This window comes from Anas platyrhynchos, chromosome 3 (assembly GCF_047663525.1).
Source record: "Anas platyrhynchos isolate ZD024472 breed Pekin duck chromosome 3, IASCAAS_PekinDuck_T2T, whole genome shotgun sequence".
NCBI lineage: Eukaryota > Metazoa > Chordata > Aves > Anseriformes > Anatidae > Anas > Anas platyrhynchos.
Genome location: NC_092589.1, coordinates 107,573,553 through 107,590,212, shown reverse-complemented (window position 1 = coordinate 107,590,212; position 16,660 = coordinate 107,573,553). Strand labels below are relative to the sequence as shown.

Below are 16,660 nucleotides of genomic sequence, written 5' to 3'. Positions count from 1 at the left end.
CTGAACAGTTGACAATTTATTTGTAGATGAATGATCTGTGCTTTGACAATATAATGTTAAGTTGATATCAGACCCTCTTTGTGAATGGACTGTATGGTTCTTATGCATTTTTAAAAATCACAGTCTCTCTGCTAAGTCACTGGACATGGAATAGCATGGCGCTAGTGTTAAGATGTACATTATTCCTCCATGATTCAAGTATAAAAGATGCAAAGTAATGCCAGTAGTGATTTTCTAAGGAGGGAAACTATGGTAACTAAGAACGTCTTAAGTTGTGACAACTTCAGTGCACTTCACCAAATATTTCAAACTCTTATAATTCAAACAAAACAATGGTTTGATAAAATGGCTCCAGAGGTAGATTGTTTCTATGTTTCCATCTTTACTTGAAGGTACAAAATCTATCTTTATATTCAGTGGTTTGGATCTCAATAAAGAAAAATAAATGCTTAAGTCATTAGAGTGGTGGGTTTAGCTGGCTTAAAACACCTTGTGCTTTTAGATGGACTGTCCATATAGACTTAGGCAAATCATGTAAACACAAATCAAATAAATGTATTTAGCTGTACAAACTTGGGTGGCTAAATACTACACAGAATATCATTTTTAATCTCATTTACCCTATGTTCCTGTCACTTAAATGGGAATGGAATTATTTATCCATCTCACAAGAGCTAGATTAGAACAAATACTATGATGTTCTTGATTATTTCTGTGGAGGGTGAGCAGGTACTGTGAACTGATAATGGAATGCAAGAGTTGTAACCAGGCAATTGATAGATGTCTTCTGGCCTATGAGAGAACTTGTGTGTTCCTAAGGCAGAAATTGCCAATTTATCCAAGTTCAGTAGGCAGCGATCCATTAAAAAACAAACAAACAAACAAAAAATCCCTTTACAACTTGCAAGCTCCTGAGAAGATTTAGAAGTGAGAACTTGGACTAAATACCATATCAGTGACCTTTCCAGGAAAGCTGAGGTACCTTGATGAAATCTTCTACTGGTCCAGGTTGCTCATATATTGTAACCATACAAATAAGGCTTCTGCATCCAAGGCTGTCAATCTGCCATCTTTCTGAGCACTAAAATGCCATAAACATATTCCTCTTGCTGAGCACACAAACTGCATTCACAGAAGGTGAAAAGTAATGAAGAAAATAAGCCAGATACCAGAATAAAGCAATGATTGTAAAGTGAAATGAGAACACTAAATTCAGGTAGTGGTGATAATAGTTTGTAGCTTTAAAAAATAGAAAATGAATAGAAATAAATGTGTAATCAGCACAGGGGAGATCAGACTCTGTGGAAGTATGATCAGTAAGTTTTTAGGAACCTAATTAGTCGTAATAATACTTGGCATTATTATACAGGGGTGGTTGAATAGTCCTTGCTTTAAGTGTTCTAAGATGTGCTTTGAATCTGCCAGCAAATTATCGCCTGTATCTTTTTTTTTTTTTTTTTTTCCTTCTCATTGTGGTAGAAATTACGGACTTAGAGATAACTAGAAATTCAAGTTGAATTTTTGGAATTTTTGGAGATTAATTTCCTCAAAAATGTCATAGCTCCTTTTACACCTGGAAATAGACACTGAAAAGCAGAAGTGCTGTTCTAAGACTAGTGAAGCAAACTAATTTTTTATTTAGATATATAGTTGCTGTTTTAAGCATTAGTTCATGTTCTGCTAAATTCTACAGTGATTCTAGCTTGGTACAGAACTATAAAGCAGATCTGCAAGAGTTTCTGACGTTGATTAATTCCATTCTGAAAACAATTAATCAGGATATACAGCATCTTTTTTTACTTCCACCGTGGAGAAAGAAAAAGGAATAGGCTATAGTTAATAGGTGGATATAAAACCAATGAGATTTAAACTGTCAAGTGGGTTATCTTCAGTAATGGGAGCCAAATTTAGTGCAGCATGTATTGTATGTATGAACATAGGGAAATTTTTAAAAGGAAGGTTGGCTGAATGAGCAGTCTTACCATGTGGAATGTATGTGTCACAGAAACATAGCTGAAAAAAGAACCAGTGATACATTGTAATCTATCTGTAAACTATTCCTAAAAGAAACAATGTGGGTAATAAAGATGGACATGTAGAACTAAACCTTAAGTGCATTAAAAATGTGATAGATTTGTATGTTGACCTCATAATCAAAGCAAATGGAGAACAGTGTTGAGACATTTAAAAGAATTAAAACTAATAGAGCAGTAATAATGAATGATTTCAACTGTGCACACACAAACTGATCAAATGTCACAATAAAGCAATATTAGAAGTAGTTCCTAATGCATTCAAGCAATTTCATCTTAGAACAATTACTTCTCATGTGTACAAGTTAAGAAATTTGTCTCAAGCTATTCTCTTCAATTCACATAAAATGATGGAAAAAGGAAACAACTGAAGTGAAAGCCTTTGCAAATTCTGACCATAAAAGACAAACAGACAAAACAAACAAAAACATTTTATTATTTGGAAAAAAAGACAGCTGAATGTAATCAAATGACATTCAACTTCAGAAGATATGATTTAAACTCAGCCATTAATGTACATACTCCTTTATCAAAAAATCCTCCTGATATTTTAGGATCTGTTTCATGATAATGTGTTAAGTCTGTCAGAGCTTCTCTATCCTGAGATATTGACTTCCACAGTTGTTCAGCTCCCAGATACTGTCACTTTTTGTAAAACCACAGCAAGAGGACTAACTCTGCAGGTATTTGATCCCTCATGAAGCCTGATTTTCCAGATAGTTAATTGCCTGAGGGACTGGACAGCTTTTGAGACAACTGTCTACAGTGTGGAACAGGCTGAAGAAGAACAGAAAACATTTAATTCCCCAATTGTATTTTCCTATATTTGTCTTTCAGTGAAAAATTTAAACTCTTTGTTTTTGTCTCAATTCAAGATAATGTTTTTCAAAAACATAATAGAAGAAAGTGCAAGTTTTTGGCAAATCCTACTTAAAATGCTAGTACATGGAGACTTCCTACAGCTATCATTAAAAAGTCATGGAAACATGGAAGACCCTGCATATAATAAAGCAGAACTCAAATGATTCCTAAAGCATCCTTCAGAAAAACAAAACAAAACAAAACAAACAACAACAAAAAAAAACAAACCAAAACAAAAAAACAACAAACAAACAAACAACAACAACAAAAAAACTAGTTCTAGGAAAAATGGCAGAAAACAAAGAAACAAACCAGAACCATAAACAATCACAAGCAAAATATGAGTGGAAAATTGGAAATTGTAGGGGAATCTGATCTTCAAATAGTCAAAAAGCAAAATCATAGGCTCATTTCATCTGTGATGAGCTTGACTGACATAGGGATTGGAATGGAAATTACTTTGCAGAAACTTGTTTGCATTTCCTGAAACTCATCCTTTCTGAAAGCTGGCCTAGTCTCAGAAATGATTCATAGCATTGTATCCTCCTTAAAGACAAATTAGGACTAACCTTAGGTAGTCAGTATACTTATTTCTATACCATATTTAAAAGTTGTGTGACAGCATTTCCAGTGCACTTTTTCTATGATTCCATTTTGTCCTTATGACAGTCATTATCAGGATCTTTACAGGGTAATCCGTCTGGATATACTAAATTCCTACAGAGCCATGTGACATGAGACAGTCACACTATGCCTTAATATGACAAAATGCATAACTAATTGCAGCATGAATTAAATTTTCTCCCTCAAGTTGTGAAGAGTTTGTTTTAGACTGAACACACAGTAGAAGACAATAAGTTTTCACATAGGGAAAAATCCAAGATAATGCTTAAGATGCACAGTAGACACAGCAATGTCACAGTTTTTAAGTACAATAGTTCAATGCATTTTCATGTCTCTTCTCAGCCCCTGACATGATGCCATGCTCAATGCTGAGCATCCAGTTCTTTTCCACCCATGAACAGAACTGGCATGTATGGAAGTGGAATTCCTGTGTATGTCAAATGACACAGGGAAGGTATATGATGGTTCATAGAAGACATCTCAAAGTGTTCAGAGATAAATTACTCTAACAAAACACAAGCTGAACTCTGAAAGCTAATGGGAAGATCTGAGCAACAGCAAGATCAAAGATAACTTCAAGGTATCACTGATCATTTCCATCTCTGGGATAGAAACTCCAGTGCTACAGAGGGGAAAAATGTGTTATGGCATTATCTTGGTTTTCATAAGTTCATGATAATTGCTCATGATTAACGTGGGTGCTAGTCACAGAGGGCAGGAAAGGAGATAGATTCTGCTGGAAAAACTGAGGGAGATGAAGAGCTGTCCTGGACACAATACAGCATGTATAAAGTCAAATTACTGAGCATAAAAATTTGAGTATGTTCTAGAAAGCAGAACAGAGGTTATCCATCCACAGTGACAATGCCTAATTTTAAGGACAGATGCATAAAATGGGAAAGCATGTTAAACAAGAATTAGAAGGCACGGCCAGAAGTCACATGTAGACTGCTATGTGATAATACCCTATCTGTATTTTTCAACAGATTGAAAATTGACACAAATGAAAGGAAATATGTCTTGGAAACAGAGAAGATAGAAATACCTCAAACCTAGTTAAATGGTGAGGTAAACCTTCAACAGTACACCAAAAAAAAAAAAAAAAAAAAAAGCTATGATCTAACACTAAGGCAAGAGAGATTTCTAAAACTAAAAATCATATTTCAGGAAACTGAAGCTGTATTGAATAAGGAAAGTCCAAAATAATTAACAGATTAAATGAAGTGAAAATCTTAGCAAGGCAAGTCAAAAAACATTTGTAGAAAACCATGGAGAAATCATTAAACTAATAAAAAATACTTCTAAAAACACATTGGGATCATGGGAAGCCATATTACCTACAAACTACTGTAGACAGGGAAAGCTGTCATATAAATTAGCCAAAGCTATCACAGTATTATGGGGCACATGGATAAAGGAAAAGTATTAATACAGATTTTGTAAAAAAGAAAACTTGAATGATACATTTCCCCTAAACCCTGCTCCATAGCTTTAACATCAAGGATGTAACTTTGATAACACTTGACATACAGGTGAAGGCATAAAGTCACATTCACAATAAGCGCCATAATTCTGCAAAAATCATAAGAGACCTAGAATCACAAAGCAAACATACAAAGTAACATCATCTTCCTATCCATAAGCATGCTCTAAAAATTAGTCACCTGAAGAAGAGCTGCATGCAGTAAAGACATCTATTACTATATAGCTTGCTTTACTCTAAAAGACCCTACTAGCTGTTACCTCAAAAAAACATGCTTACCTCTCTCAACTTGGAAACACATTAGCCCATACCCTCTGACCCACCTAAAGTGCAAGGGGCTGAAGGAAAAACAAAACACTTATTCCTCTTTTTACATTAAAAATAAATAATGAAAACAGAACTTGAATGATTGGTTCTATGAGTTGCTGAAGTAAATTCCAGCAGTCAGAAACTTCCAAGAAAATCCTTTCTATCACTTCTTTCTTCTTATTACTTGAAACTGAGCTAGCTATACTTCAGGTCATTCTACTGGGTTTCTCTTGAAGCAAGCAAAGACAATGTATAACTGACTGTGAAGAACTGCAGAAGGACCTCAAGATGCTAAGTGACTGAGAGACAAAGTGGCAGATAAATTGGTTAGAAAGTGAGGCAAAAAAGGAAACAAGAAACAGAGATATACATTGAACTGGCCATCCACTACTGTGATACATGAATGGGATTCTAGATTTGTAACAGTAAAACATAAGCTTAGTGCTCAGTACCACAAAAATATTATAAATTATTAAGACAAAAACCAAAGTTGAAAGCCAAAATATAATTAAAATAACTGTGTAAACCAATGGTGAACATTCCTGAATGATATGTGCTTCCTGAGTCCTCCATGTAAAAAATTAAAAATGGAAAGAGAGAAGGTTAACAAGCTGATCAAAGGCATGGTATGTTTTTTCTTTATGAAGGATCCCCTGCAAGAAAAAAGAAGACTGATGAGGGAGGGAAGTACAGCAGAAGTCTGTAGAATTGTGAGGATTGTGGAAAATGTGAACAAGGAACAATAGTTCTCACCTTATTCAAAACAACAAGTAATAGTAATTGTTTTGCATGGTATGTGGTCAAAATGAGAGGTTTGCCACAGGATATTTTGGATAGTAAAACTAAGTAAGGTACACAGAGAATAAAAACAAAGAACATCATGTTAAAATTTGAAATCAGGTTTGGGAAGTTCACCTACTAGAATCATAGAATGGCTTGGGTTGGAAGGGACCTTATAGATGATCTATTTCCAGCCCCCATGCCATAGACAGGGATGTCACCTGTATCAGGTTGCCCATGGCCTCTTCCAGCCTGGTTTTGAACACCTCCAGGGATGGGGCATCTATCCTTGTGATGGATGGGAAAAATATCTAGAATTTGGTTCCTTTCCATTGGCCTTGTCTATTGGCCAGAGAACACTAAACTAGAGACCTTTGTTTTTTCTTGTAAGAAAATGCATATGCTTTTATACGTCCTACAGATGGTTGATAGTTACTTGAATACTCCGAGACAAGCCCAAATAACTCTTTCTTGACTCATAAGATTGAAACTCTGTAGGATATCAGTGGTCACACTCTGTTGGGTAAAGGATATTGCATCTACATAATGACACCATTTAATGTTCTGTGTCCTTTGAAAAGTGAAGTTAAAGTTGTGGATACAGATTTACCTCAAAAAACGAGTGATTTTATTTTCATTTCAGATATATAATAATATTCTAGTTTTCTAGATCACTCACTGAAGACTCAGAAGTAGAAAGAATGACTTCAGATTCAGCCTGCTAGATTTTAGCTACCTGATGAGCACACAACAGATTTACTGAAACGCACATCACTCATTCATGCTTATTTTTCTCAGTTGATGTGTTTTTCAGCTTGACCTCAAGGTTAAGACTAAATTCAAGATAATCTTAAATGAAAGGTGGCTTCTGAGAATAAATTTGAAGCATATCTGGAGAGGGGCCATATACCTAAGAGAAAAACTGAATTGTCTAGGTCATAAATCTGTAGAGAATATTTTTCTATAGTTTTATTTTAACTTAAAATTAATTAAAGAATGGACTGATAGGAACTGTTTCCTAAACTTTTATTATTCAGACATGACAAATTGTCTTTAGAATAAAATGAGAGTCATTGATTCTTCTGTTCATTTGAAAATGTACAAAGAAGAAAAACAGCAAAATACTCTGAATAAGGATCTAAAACTGGATAAATTTATTGTAATGCCTTCTCTTGACAGAAGAGTACTACTGAAAGATGTTGCTGTGATGTGGAGTTATTTCTTGATGTTCGTAGACACAACCTATTTATTATCATGTATTTATATTTGCATTTTGAGACTGGAAAAAAAAGCAATCTATCCTTCCTGTTAATGGAATCATACTGTTGTGATTATTTCTCTTGAAAGAAAGATTCTTAATTTATTTTTTTTAAAGACGAATTTCCATATCTAGATTTAAGTAGTAAAGGAAAACCTCTGGGAAAATAAAGTTTTGTAAATATAGTATTTGAGTGATATTTTAAAACCATTTTATGGTTCAAAACAAATACAACATTTCAGAAGACAATAATTTTTCAAAGCTATATTTTGTTCCACGTGCCAAGCATATGTTTCAGCAGAACTTTGAAAGAGTCTATAATATTACATGGATTTCCATATTTAATATTTTAAAACAAATTTTATTGAATAAACATTGAGTCAATATCTTATCAACATGACAAAATCATGATTTTAATAGGAAATTACAGTCCTGCAGAGCAATATAGAAAAGGTTAATCTTAAAAAAGAAAACTAATTAGTAATTCATGTTTAACTCTAAATTCTAGTTGCTTGTCCAATTAAGATCCATCTGCTTCATAGCCTTTTCTGTGCATATCAAACATGATGTTCAAACAAAAAAATTTCAAAAGTCTTCACGCAGAGAGGAAATAACATCCTCATTAATGAGAGTTGTGCATCATTCCTATTATTCCGGCACAAAGAAAAAAAATAATCATCTAATGAGTTATCTGTGCTTGTTGTAAACTGACTTGAAGATTAATCTTTGTTAACTACTTGTTTAATGTTACAGTTAATAATTAGTTACCTTGTAGCCCTATATCATCCATCACTTCACTGAACTGAATCAATTCTTTTTTAACTTATAAAAGGTTGTTTATCTTTGCTTAAGGCTGCTTTGGATAAAAGATATAAGGAGTGCTGATTCTCTGAGAGTTTTTTGTGCATGCAAACCACACGATGTTCCATATAAGTTTCCATGTTTTTCTTTCCACAATAAAAACACATTTTATTGAAATTTTCTTCAACATAAATGGTAGCCACATAACTACGTACCATTTTAAGTCATAAATATTTTCGTACAATCTTCAGTGCAAATGGGACTTAGAGGAAATAGTATAGAAGTGTGATTCTATTACATACTAGTAATAGAATCTAATGTCTTCTATGACTATTTTCTGAAATCTGTAAAGGTTAAATTTAAATTACTTTGATTTTGGCAGTGAATTTCCTGGACCTTGAATTGTCACTAATGACAATTTAGAAAAAAAAAAAATCATACCATTGGCCTCTAAGAATTAATTTTTTTTACTGGTAGGATCTTGACTTGAGGAGGGCCATATAACTTTAGCTTTTCTGCTCAGAACTGTATTCTAGTGTTTGGTGTTGTTGATTTGCGAATTTGTTCATGTTCATATTGTGTAACTTATTTTTACATCAAAGAAATTTCTCTCTCAAGAGCTGGAGATAAAGTGTATGGGATCAACAGATAATGTTTTCCATCCTAAATTACAAATAATTAACTGCAGCAAAACTAAAGAGGTGAAATGATAAAAGTAAGACATGGAAAATAATGCCAAGGGTTAGATTTTATGCTCACCAGAATCAGCAAATTAAAAGTTACAGTTCCCTCTGTGATGATATCTCAGTCCCCTGGCATATATGCTGTATTCTGTTTTGCAGCACATTATATTATTTTTAATGCTTTAATAGCAGCTGAATTAACATTGCTTGGGGGGGGGGCTATAATTTTAAGTGTGTTGTCTATTGTGTACATGACACTACCACCATAATGTTCCATTAATATATTTTTCCCCATTTAGTTATGTAAAAAATTGATTAGACACCTTCTGTTGTGCTGTGTACTGTACAGTACTGTGTAGTACTACAGTATACTACAGTGACTGGCTGGATCTTCAGCTAGTGAGAATGGTATAACTCAGGTGAAATTTTGAAGCTACAACTATTTCCATCATCTGAAACTCTGTTCTGGTATGATTAGCATGGAGAGGATACAGCACATTAACATCAAGACATTGCAAGGTCTTTACTTGGCCTGCAATAGATTTTCCCTGAAATTGGAATGTTAATTCTTGTCTCCTGGGAAAGAACAGCTGCCTGATCTTGTGCTCCATTACACGGGTGTAAATCAGAATGAACTCCCTGAAGTCAGTGAAGTTGTCCAAGTATGAAAAGCAGTGTGACACCCTATCAGGCCGGAAAGTTATTGCATAAGGTGACCTGAAATAAGCTTGCAGTGAGAAAAAAAAAAGTGCCTATAATGCACTTTCATGTGGTTTGTAGGAATAGTATAGGACCATCATTCTCTGCATTCTTGCATTCTTGTCAGAGGTATCTCTCGGTTCTCTAAGACCTGACAAAGTGCATTTAAAATTTTTTTGGTCTTGTCTTACAAATCAGAGACTGATTAGAAGAATTTGTGCAGTGATACAGAAAAAGTACTGGTTTTATTTAGTACTGGTAAAAAAGTACTGGTAAATATTTATTGAACTATTTATTCTTTGGTTTTGTACTTTCTTCAAGGTACACCACCTACTCAATGTTAAAGCAAATTAATATCAGCTGAAATAAAATGTATTTCAGATGTGGTATAAAATGTTGCTATTTGGTCTTCAAGATATTGCAGTAAAAGCCAAATTTGAGAAGTGGGAGGCATTGGTCCAGAATGGCACATTTATTTCTGCTTGTTTATTGTACACTGGTGGAGTCTTCAGTGGCCTGAGCCATAGCCAGAGGTGGTGAGACACGTTTGTTAATTGTGGGAAATTTGGCTTGCCAAATTTGTCATTGTTACTGCTGCACCTGGAAAGGAAGCTATTAAGTCACCGTAGTGAAATGAGTAGGTTGTGGGAACAGCTGTTAAGGGAATGAAAGGGGCATTTGGTAACTAAGCCTGTGTATCTACAGCTGTTTACTTGGGCTGTGTTTCTCTGTTTTCAAATATTTTCTGAAGTGACATCAAAACTGACAGACAGTAGGAATAATGATGTAGGTATAATCTCCATGAAGGAAAAAACAAATATATTCTATGATTCCATTACGCCAGATCCGTTGTATAGTATATGACTGCAAGAAAAGGACCAGGTATGAATGTCATTCTGTTGATGTTTATGAGGAGTTATTATTACACAGGCTAGCTTGGTAACTTTATTTGCTGCTTAGTTTCCAGAAGCTGATGACAGAGTTGGAACAACTTATTTTCACATATTGCTCTATTTCCAAGAACATATGAATGAAATCCAGACCTGGTGAATGCAAGGATAACACTGGAGATGGTTAGTTATAGTGCACATAGAAAGGTCCAGATTTATGATTTATATGATATGCATGAAGAAGTAGATGACACTCAAACCTTTCTTGTCATTTTCTGTGGGGAGCTGTATGAGAACTGGTCAATGTCTAGTGGAAAACATTGTTTATTCTTATTTAACTGAACCCCATACCTATAATTTGCTCCCACAGGAAAGAAACCTGGTATGAGTTAGAGTAACCTGTTCTGTGGTCTGACTTATATCAGATTGTTTCAACAAAGACAAAAAAAGTTTTTAAAATAATGTTATTTACATACTATACCCTGAGTGTGTAGTATTTGACCCAAGCCATACTTTTCCCTTTAATTTAGAAAAGTTTTTTGCTTAATATTGCTTAATATTATCTCAAATATAAAATCGTATTACATTTCAAAAAGTTTCAGACATTATGCTCTGCATACTTCTAATGCATTGAAGGACTATAATGTCACACAAGTATATAAGATACAAACCATAAATGATCATTTTCAGGTAAGGCCATCAAATAAGTAAGAAAACACCAGGTTTCATATTTTTCTTGCATAAAATCTTTTACCATCTTTGGCACTGGACATATCGTACATATTTTTTCCCTATTACGTAATAATTCTTCACCACTATTGGTAAATTTGGCAAATACTTGCTCTCCCCACTCCTCCCATTCCCTCCAAATCAGGTAAAATGTCCAGTGATAATAAAGGTAGTGGTGTTTAATTTTACTCACATTGGAATCATATTTACCACTAAGATTTCTCTTTCAGATTAAAAGCAGTCTACATCTAATCTCATCAGTTAATAGAAATACATTTGATGTATGAGAGCAAATATGTATGTTAAGAACACAGATGTGGATTTTTCCCTTTGTTTTATCTGAGAAAACCAAACTAATTCTAAGATGCTGTCAATAATTTATCTTTTCACCTGCTCACTTGCCAAGACTGGATGAATACACTGTGTAACATGGTATGACATGTTATTTCCAAATGAACAGATTTTGGTGTGATGGCTTGCGGTAAGGTGAAGTCTTAAATGATCAATATATCAATTATCACTCACAGAGATAAATGCCAGTTTCCTATTAACAAATGTATTATGATAGAGTACCAGTAAGATTAAGACAATGTTTCACTTAACTAGAACCTTTGGCTATAATTTGGCTCCTTACATATGGCATGGAGTGAGAGAAACAAAGTGATTCACTTGCTGGAATAAAGAAATGAAGATGTCTCACACTCCATTATCAATACTGGATATAACTTTTCATTATGGTATGGAAGTTTGATATAAAATCAATCTTTATAGACTGGCTTTTTCATGAGGCTGCTGACAACAATCTTCAAAATTTCCTGGCTACTCAGTTACCTCATTGTGGACATGCTTAATTAGTATAAGCATGTGAAGCAGTCACCAGATGCTTAGGTGTTTTTCCTTCTGGGAATATAATATTCTGGCTATTTTTCCCTATTTAAAAATCAGTTTTGAAACATTCAGTTCAGATCCTCATATTGCCATGGAGTTAATTCCATTCCCCACCTATCTTTTTGTTTGATGTTTAAACTAATTTTTTTATTATTATTAATTATTATTACTCAAATGCCTAATCAGTACTTTGGATCAAGGATCCTTAGACCATGAGGGGCTACTTAGACCATGGGACTCTGAGAAACCTGGTCTACTGGCAGCTGATGGGGTCCATCCATCAGAGAAGGGGAAGATCATCTTTGGCCATATGCTTGCCAATTTGATGAAGAGGGCTTTACATTAAGTTTAAACTAAAATTGCCATGGGAGAGGAACCTTAATCCATCCCACTCCTCCCAGTTTGATGCCAGTGTCAGTGATAGATCACAGAATCACAGAATCACAGAATTTCTAGGTTGGAAGAGACCTCAAGATCATCGAGTCCAACCTCTAACCTAACACTAACAGTCCCCACTAAACCATATCCCTAAGCTCTACATCTAAACGTCTTTTGAGGATCTGAACTGAAGATGAGCCTGGAGAAGGGTCACAGGTCAGCAGGAGAGAACCTGAAGAACAGCACAAAGGAATTCCAGCCCCTCCAGCCAGTAAATCAGCTTCATCAGGTGCCCAACTTAAATGTCTCTATGCTGATGCATGTAGCATGGGGAATAAAAAAGAGGAGTTAGAGATGTTTGCACGCCCACAAGGCTGAGACCTCATTAGCACTATAGACCTGTGGTGGGATAGCTCCCATGACTGGAGAGTTGGCATAGAAGGATACAGGCTCTTTAGGAAGAGATGAGGTAGGGGCATCACCCCCTCATGGGCAGTTGTGGCAGTCTGGTGAAGCTCCCACTGACTGGAAGAGGGGAAATATAACCCCCATTTAAAAAAAGGTGAAAAAAGGTATACCTGGGAACTACAGGCCAGTCAGTCTCACCTTTGTGCCTGTCAGGATCATGGAACAGATTCTCTTGAAAACTCTGCTAAGGCACGTGGAAAATAACGAGGTGATTGACAGTCAGCTTGGCTTCACTAAGGACCAATAGTACCTGAAAATTCTGGTGGCCTTCTACAACGGGGTTACAGCATTGGTGGATAGGGGAAGAGCAACTGACATGCTCTACCTGGATTTGTGCAAAGTATTTGACACTGTCCCTCATGATATTGTCTCTAAATTGGAGAGACATGGATTTGGCAGATGGATTACTCTGGTTTAGGAATTGGCTGGATGGTTGCACTCAAAGAGTTGTGGTCAATGACTCAGTGTCCAAGCAGAGATCAGTAACGAGTGGTGTTCCTTAGGTTTTGGTATTGGAGCTGATGCTGTTTGATATCTTTGCTGGTGACATGGACATTGGGATCAAGTGCACCCTCAGCAAGTTTGTCGATGGCACCAAGCTGTGTAGTGGGATGGACACACTGGAGGGAAGGGATGCCATCCAGAGGGACTGAACAGGCTTAAAAGGCGGGCCTGTGCGAACTTCATGAAATTCAACAAGGTCAAGTACAAGGTCCTACACCTGGGTTGGGTCAATTCCAGCCACAAACACAGGCTGTGTGATGAATGGATTGAGAGCATCCCTGATGAGAAGGGTGTTGGTTAATGAGAAGCTCAGCATGACTCAGTAATGTGTTTGCAGCCCAGAAAGCCAACCATATCCTGTTAGAGGTAGGTGATTCTCCTCTCTGCTCTGTTCTCATGAGACAACACCTGGAGTACTATGTTCAGCTCTGGGGCCCCCAGCACAAGATGAGCATGGAAGTATTAGAATGATCATATAATAGAATTACTTTGTTTTCAATAAATTGAAAAATACTTAAGAGGCAAACTTAGATCTGTAGTGATAGGACAAGAGGTAATAGCTTTAAATGCAAAGAGGATGGGTTTAGCTTAAAGAGGAAATTCTTCACTCGGAAGGTGGTGAGGCACTAGAACATGTTGTCCAGAGAAGCTGTGGATGCCCAATCCCTGGAAGTCTTCAAGGCTGGGTTGGATGAGGCTTTGAGAAATCTGATGTAGTGGGAGGTGTCCCTGCCGATGGCAGGGGGTTTGGAACTAGATGGTCTTTAAGTTCTCTTCCAACCTGGACTATTCTATGATTCTATGAGACAGAGATTTACCCTGTAGACACCTTTCATCTGGTGAATGAATCTCATAGGTGCAATCACCACCAACAAAAATGAGTAAAAATTATCCTTTGTAGATTTTTCCTAGATTTAGATAGTGTTAATTCCTTCATTTGAAAAAATGGAGGTATAATAGATTTTAACATAATTCTGTTGATTATAAAAATGGCAGCTTTTCTTAATAGAAACTTCACCATAGGATTTTTAAATGTCAAGTACATTTTAGTAAACTGGTTTGTAGTGAATCTATGAATTACATGAGTTTCTGCTTTACCTCCCAGTCCTTCATATTGCCTGTCCCTGTCTCCAAATCCAACCTGATTTTCATTATATTCAGTTTGTTGATCGGGGGGTCAATTTTGATCTAAATGGGCATGTGACTTTTTAAATCTTGATTTACCCTTTATTGTTACAGTCTGTGTGTTTTAACTCCTCTCATTGCTATGTGGTTCCCTCCTAAGTTACACAAGCATATCAACCTGACTCCCACTTTGGTGATATATTATTTGGTCCCCTCTGGATGGCATGAACTTGTAATTTGCAGACTTGACTCTAAGCTATTGAATTCAGCAGTTCATAAAATACCTGAAGATTTGTACCAAGAAGTTTGTGAGCTGTTTGTGCTAAAAACCAAACCAACCCAAAACCAAACACCAAACAAAAAACTTTAGTAATACAGTCAGTCAATATTTATCTTAGAAATTTAATGTAAGTTTAAAGCTTTTAAGATTTGATCTCCTGATAAGATTTGATCTTAATAATACTTTATCTCTTTGTTTCTTATTCTTAAAGCATGGCAATTAAATTATCAATTAAATTGTACATTTTCATCTCTAGAGAAAAGTTACTTTCAATGATATAAAGAAAAAAAATCCAGTACGTATGAATCCAGTACTATGAAAATAGAATCATACAGAAGGCACAAAGTGACTTAAGGGTATACAATAGGTTGCATCATCATGCAGAAATACCCAAGCAACTATGAAACCACTTAGCTCAGGTAACAAAATAAAGGGAGAAACTGGATTCCCACCTGCTCTGTGGTTCATTACCATCTCTCTGTTTCTTGTTCTCACATACACATAGGGAGGCAGACTAGTTTCAAGGATCTGTAAAGACTTTACCTCTTTATCAGAGATTTCATTAACTCAAATCCATTCAAGTTGTTTGATTGTTTTCATATCATCATTTTGAAAGAAGGAATTTTCCTCTTCAAGCTTTCACTGAGTGTATTCCTTGTCTGCACACAGGAATGGTGACATATGGGTCAACATCCATGATACAACATCTTCAAGGGTGCAAGTCAGTATAGTTTCACAGCTGAAGCTTCCAGTAGGATAAGAAAGCAGTAGAGTAAGATTTAGGACAGCTTCACTCAAATTTATATTTATGGCCAATATGGTACTAACCCAAAATCTGCATAGTTGTATGTAAAGTTTTTCTTTTATTTCAGGCTATGGTGATAGAAAAGTGATAGGAACAACTCCTAATTCTGCCCACATATATAAAAAAAAAAAAAAAAAAAAAAAAAAAAGTATGAATCTGCTAAGATTTGTCCCTGATTATCTTTTAAATGAAATCAATCTGTTTACAACAATTCACAAAAATTAAAGAGAGGGGGAAAGAAAAGGAGCATCTCAAGAATAATTTTTTTGAAAATTCTTTTTAAATTTTGCAGCAGTGCAATAAGTGAGAATGCACTGCACTCTGGAAACAAATTTATAAATACAGTTTCATCAAAAGAAATAATCAGCAGATGATATTCTGAGCTTACCTCAGGGAGAAAAAATGTTTCAAATTAATCCTCTAATATATGCCACAAATTCTGTAACACCTACAGAAAAGACAGATTTGAGAGATACATTATTTTGGTAGATATAATTTTAAACTAATCATCTTATGTTTTGAATTACAGAGATCTGTAATTCCTCCTTGCTTTCTAAAAAAAGGTATGTTTATGTAATGCAGTGACAGAACTTGTAATGCAGTAATTACTTTCAGAGATAGAGAGATCTTGCTAAAACTATAAAAACTATGCAAAGGCTGAAGGTAAATGTATTTAAATAAACCATTGATTATATTGTCGTCTACCAGAGGATTTGGTTAAATATCACTCCAAAATATAATTGCTAAGATCACATAGGAGAATAATTAACCACAAAGTAAAAAAAAAAAGTTGTTTATATATGTTAAACTTATAAACTTATAAATTATAATTAAATGTTATTTCAATGCTAATTGTATCTGTTTGAGCTGAATCTGCACTTAGCTAAATTCCATAGGCTTCACTTAATTTGAACACCCTACATGCACATGATTCATTGCAATCCTAAAATGCCTATCTTCCACGCAGGTATACTGGGTGACACATCCCAGGATAACCCAGATAACTCAACTGTTGGAAACAAAGGAAAAACATGCAACCCTTGTGTAGGTTAAAGAGAAATT

At 35.2% G+C, this 16,660-nt stretch overlaps 1 long non-coding RNA gene across 5 annotated transcripts in view; it reads right to left on the bottom strand.

Annotated features, from left to right (window-relative positions):
- The window catches only part of LOC106019471 (uncharacterized), an 89,865-nt gene that overhangs the window by 51,637 nt on the left and 21,568 nt on the right, over positions 1-16,660 (bottom strand). For 2 of the 5 annotated variants that reach the window (XR_011808577.1, XR_011808578.1), the window contains exons 4-5: positions 15,987-16,046; positions 15,337-15,538 (exon numbers count right to left, since the gene is read on the bottom strand). This is a non-coding gene — a long non-coding RNA (uncharacterized lncRNA). The other 3 variants (XR_002405612.4, XR_002405606.4, XR_011808579.1) reach the window with 2 other exon arrangements.